This window comes from Nicotiana attenuata, unplaced genomic scaffold (genome assembly GCF_001879085.1).
Source record: "Nicotiana attenuata strain UT unplaced genomic scaffold, NIATTr2, whole genome shotgun sequence".
Lineage (NCBI taxonomy): Eukaryota > Viridiplantae > Streptophyta > Magnoliopsida > Solanales > Solanaceae > Nicotiana > Nicotiana attenuata.
Genome location: NW_017671907.1, coordinates 165,967 through 172,041, shown reverse-complemented (window position 1 = coordinate 172,041; position 6,075 = coordinate 165,967).

Genomic DNA, 6,075 nt, shown 5'->3' with positions numbered 1-6,075 from the left:
CTCAAGCCCTAGTTCTTCAATTTTAGGCTTAATTTCCATAAATTTCTAGACCAATTTCACAATATAATCGTGTTGTAAGTTCAAAAATCTTACCTCCAATCGATTCTCCTTGAATCCCTCCTCAATTTCCTTCAAAAAGCTCTCAAAAAGATCAACAATGGAGTAAATGAGCCCCAAAATCGCGGATGAAATGTTTTAAAACATTCTGCCCAGGTCACTGTAGCTAACCCTATGCGTTCGCAATCAAGCCCCCGCGATCGCATGGAACAAATTTTTTGCCCCCAATTTTTAACCCTATGCGATCGCATAGACCTCCCTGCGATCGCATAGCACAATGACTTTACACTGTTTGATCGCAAGCCTCCCACCGCGATCGCATTGAACAACCAAACAGCCCCTCAAGTTCCTTCTATGTGATCGCATAGAACAAAATTACTCTGCCATTTTTCTGCTGCATTTTACAACTCCAACTTCCCGTTAACCATCCAAAATCACCCCGAGGCCCCCGGGGCCTCAACCAAAAGCAACTCTATGTCTTATACCATTATCCAAACTTGCTCCAATCATCAAAACACATCAAACAACACTAAAATCATCATTTCTCATCAATTCAAGCCAAAGTTCTTTAAAAACATCCGAAATACGCATTCGATCAAAAACCCGACCAAACAGTGTCCGAATGAAATGAAATTTTGCACACACATCCCAAATCACATGGCGAAGCTGCAGCAACTCTCGGAATTTCATTCCGACCCTCGGATCAAAATCTCACCCATCAACCGGAATTCGCCAAAATACTAACTTCGCCAATTCAAGCCTAATTCTACACCGGACCTCCAAAATCAAATCCGTTCACGCTCCTAAGTCACAAATCATCCCCCGAAGCTAACCAAATCACCGGAAACTGAATCAGATCCTTCTAACTCATAAGTCAACATCTGATTGACTTTTCCAAACCAACCTTCCGTAAAGAAACTAAGTGTCTCATTTTCTACCAAAACCAATCCAAATCAACTCTAACACACCAATTACTGATAATGAAACATGAAAAAGCATAAAATGGGGGAAACGGAGTGTAACCCATGAGACGACGGGTTGGGTCATCTCACAAAAATAGAGGTCATTCAGTTGAAATGGGCGATGTCGTTGTAAGCGGGACATTTGATTGTTGAGCAGCAAAGTACTCTCTCATTTTCCTCATTTCTTTCATCTCATCTTCCAAGGTAGACAAGCGCTCATTCAAGGATTTGTTTTCCTCATTCAAAGATATATTTCTTCTCAAGTTGAAAGTAGTGCGGATAGTAATTCAGCCTTTGAAGAAGTTCCACCTTTCACGTCTTTCGCCTTCACTCCACCCCCAAAGCCAAACATATGGCTTTGAGTTTGAGGTCCACAATATTTTTCTACAATCTCTATGCTAGGTAGAGATGGATCTGCTTGAACTATTTCTTCGGTTTGAGCCTACAAAATATATAAAAAAAAACATTTAAAATCAGAATCCACCATAATTTGAAGTAATTTACATATTCAATTTTCCAAACATACATGTTTTTCAATTGCTTCAGGTTCAACAAGCTTGTTATCTTTCTTACGGGTCTCAAAGAAAATTATTGCCAAATCAGGTGGGTTGCCATCTTTTCCGCCCTTTACATCATCAAAGGCAAACATGTCAAAGAATAGCTCGTAAATATTTTCTTAGGAAAATAGAAACTTTATTATAATACCTTTTGATAAATGATCTAACGAATAGGCTTGCTACCAATATGATGAAGCATCTTCAACTTAGCTTAATTTGCCGCATTCCTGTTGCTTCTCGCCTATATTTGTGAAACTTTAAGATTAAATGTAAGAAATTTAATAAACTTAAAAATAAGTTGCTTCTAAAAAGCTTAAACTCAAACTTAGCCTCCAGGAATATCAAGTGAACAGAGAAAACGGGGCAGAGCAAGAATAAAGAAACATGAACAAAACAAGAAAAGAAAATCAGAAGCATGGATGAACAGAGAAATAAGAAATTAAACAGATCAGAACATAGACCTTCCCTTTCATCCTAATGTATTCCAATAGACCAACTTGTTGCTTAAAAAAAAGATGAAAGAGGACATCAGTAATAAGCAACCCGTCTTAGATAGCTATTTTGAATTGTTTTCACTTGCAAGAAAATAGAAAATAGAGGGTGAGAATGGCAAAACAGTGGTAAGACGTTGGATGGAGGCATAGACAGAATGCGGCTTTATAGCATTACCATTGAACTAAAGACTGTAATTTGCGCCAACATATTCAACTGCAAAATATTCTTTTTGCATACTTTTTTGCTTTTCCAAACATCCTTTTTCATGCCAATCTCTTGACATTTGGTGATCCATACACTGCTCAAATTGGAAGTTTACTGCTAGATCACTGATCTCGCGGAACAGGAGAAGTAGGCTCAATGCGATAACTGCTTAATAGGGAGATTTCTTAATAGCTCATTTTACAAAGTGTATGATAGTCTTAACAAGAGAATCCAGAGAAAAGAAAGGATTTTCCCATCTTAATAGATGAACTTCCTGACAAGCATAATCAGATCATTTAATAAGACTGTATTTGATTCGACATAATCAGATCATTTTAAGATTTCATGCTTTCTTTTTTAAAATTGACAATGATGCGGGACCCTGAATTTAATCTTCAAGATATAGATTCTTTAATTATTGATGCAGGACTTGTGGTTTACTCATTAAACAACATGGAGAAGGGTTATCTTGATTTTCGAGTAAAATTTGGAGTATGCAAGCAATGATCTATCTCATCACGCGAAAGACATTTCTCTTTCAGTCCAGCTTGCCTGGAATTTACGTGGTGGGTTCTACTTTTTTATTTTAGACAACATGAAGTAGTGTCTAAACCTTTATATTTCATTTGATTTTGTCGAGAACCAACTTCGGGCAATTCACAAAGAACTCAAGTGCTTTCAAGTTGTTGTAGAACAGCAAGAACACTTAGTAACACAAATAAACGGTTGGGTGTATGAGGTAGAACATATTTTTGATGTTTGAAGGAAAAAAAATGTTCCTGACTGGTGTCTTTTACTCTGGATCTTGAAAATTGGAGAGGATCTTAGAGTACTTATGGCAGAGGTAGCAGAACTTCAAGATAAGAATGAGTTTGACTTGGTATTACATAACACGATAGATGTTTCCTGCACATATTTCCTCGAAATTATCCAGCAATGCAAGCACGAAGGAAGAAATGGTCAGCTTCAAGGATGTGATGGTCGAACTAAGAGGTAAACTTTTATGTCAATTTACCGTATGGTTGTAAAATATATGTTGCATTTTGCACATATTTAAAGAAACGGAGAAGTGCAGCAAGCCAAAGGACAACGCAGGCCCATGATTCTTCTGATTTAGATTCTCAAGCAAATGGGACAGGTTTTAGTTTCATTCTGTTGATCTAACTTTTCCATTTCCCCTTTTATTGTGCATGAGTCGTGGTTCTTAAATTGAAACTACACGTCGAAACACATAATTCGATAACTCAAATAGATATTAAATCACTAAGCATACCTGAAAACCTTCTGAAGAAAAATATTCCTTTACTAACCACTCCATTATTTCTTGTTTACTCCGTTTGGAATATTCTTAAGAGCCTGTTGGATTGGCTTATCTTTCACATTTACATGCAAGTGTCCTCTCCATTTGTTCCATAACTCTTTCATCCATTCGAAGATATGATCACGATGATCATTCATGTCAACACTCTCAAATTTATCCTACAATAATCAAAAAATGGGTTGAGTTAATGAATTAGTTCAGTTTTAGTAACTACACATAATCATGTGATAGGAGCAACTCTCCAATAGTTATACAGCAATTAACATATAATATAGTTTCAGCTGTTGTTGAAGCCCCCTTTTTCTTTAAAGGCGAAATCGGGTTTACGACATTTGGGAGGACAACTCTCTTCCCTTTTGGGAATTGGATTTTGGAGTTTGAAGAGTCGCCACCTAATGATTAAGTGCATTAGGACACTATGAAGGGTTTGAGTTGAAGAACCAGAGTTTGGGTAAGAGCTAGAAATTATCTCAAAGGGAAGGTGTTAGGCACCCCTCAAGATCTACTAGTGCGGTTCCCGGCCATGCTACAATTGTGACGTTAAAGCAAGTAAGCATACAAGGCAATTTCACATAAAGACTACAAGTAGGTATGCATAACGGTTACTAAACATGCTAAAATTAGGGACTAGGTGGTCTCATAGTTGTTTAAAGAATGTCTAAATGCAGAAATTGGGATCAAGTAATGAATGTAAATAATCAAACAAAGAAGTGAATGAGCAGAATTTTTTAGAGGGAAAAGAACAGTGCACAAAATTAAGAGAAATTTTAGTGACTGAAATGAGATGCAGAATTTTAAAGAACTGAAAATTGACAATCTAAATATAATTACATAAAGGAAAAGTGGTGTCCTAGGTTTGTAAAATACATGGATCATCCACACAACACCCGGTAGACAATTGTACGCGTGGTGTTATCGCATGATCATCATCGCCATGTCTACTCTTTCCCACCCCGTTAAGGTATTAAAGCGCGGGATAGTATCGTTACTTATTGCATGCTATTACCTGTCCCGATCCTATTAGTCCTGGAGGCATTGGGACTACTAGTCCTAAAGGAAAGGGAATTGGGGCTTTTCAAAAGTTTAAGAAAGGATAAAAAATCTAGGAGACAATCAAAACATATAGTCAAATAGTGGAGACAAACAACAGTTAGGGCTCAAACAGACCTCCTCGCTTAAAGGCAAATACATAGCTTGACTTCAGATACTGGTTAGGTTTTTAATTAAACTTAACGTAGGAAGGGTGGCTGATATATCACATATTTTCAGATAAGAAGTCCAAATTAGACTTTCCTAGTGGTCGCAATTATTAACGACTAGGGTAGTTAATTAACTACCTAATGGTTTGCCTAGGCGAGGCCTGTAATCATGATATCTAACAACGCAAAAGGCGTACTGATTTTAAAGGAGAATTATTTACAAAAGTTCTGCAGATTTTAAAACGACTTTACCACTGATTTTAGACTTGCGAGCGAGATGGACAATTCAGATTCAGTTAGTTATTCCTATAGGCATGATCTCTAAGCGTGATTGATTTTAAAACATTTATAAAAGTACAGGAGTCCTATAGACATGGCATCTAGAGTGCATTTTTGTTATTTGGGCCTACAAACTGTTTGCCTAGTGATAAATGATGTGCACAAGTGCAGAAAACCCTATAGTCAGGGTCTCCATATTCAGGCGTGAATAAACATATAGACATGATTTCTGTATGCAGATGTGAATAAACTTATAGCCATGATTTCTAAATGCGGATGTGAATAAACTTATAGACATGATTTCTAAATGCTGATATGAATAAACTATAGACATTTTTTCTAAATATATAATGTTTATAAACTTATAGCCATGATCTCTAAATGCAGATGAAATGACCTATAAGCAGGATATCTATATGTAGATACATAAACGAAGATGATGTGATTGCAGGAATTAAACCTAAGCATGATATCTACTCACATGCATAACATGAGAGACCCTCCCTATTTTTACTATACGCCCCATAGTTATTACAAAATTATTACAACTTGAATGAATCCAGAAAAAAGTAAATTACATCAGAAAATTAAAATTCGAACCAAGGAGAGCCTAATTCAGACTCCTAGTCTGATACGTGAAATAAACCAACTTCCAAAGAGCAGATTCCCAAAGCCTTTCTCTTATCTGGGATGTGTCAAAGTTCCAAGGAGCTTCATGAACTCCAGGCAATGCTTACACCCCAAATACCATTACAGGATTATAGTGCAGTGTGGAAGGGCTAGCCTTCAAATGTCCAAGTTCAGATGGAGCTCAAGGTCCCAAGGCAAGGCTTATAGGAGGGGGGCAGAACTTAGAGTCTAGGAGTAAGTGTAAGTGCAACAGGGGAGAGTTAGGGAAGTCCATGGAAGGCTGGTGGTCATACCCAGCAATTGGGATGCTGGCACACCTCTGACATGCCTGTCAGCTTTAAATTGGGGAGTTAGGACCTATTGAAGGTCAG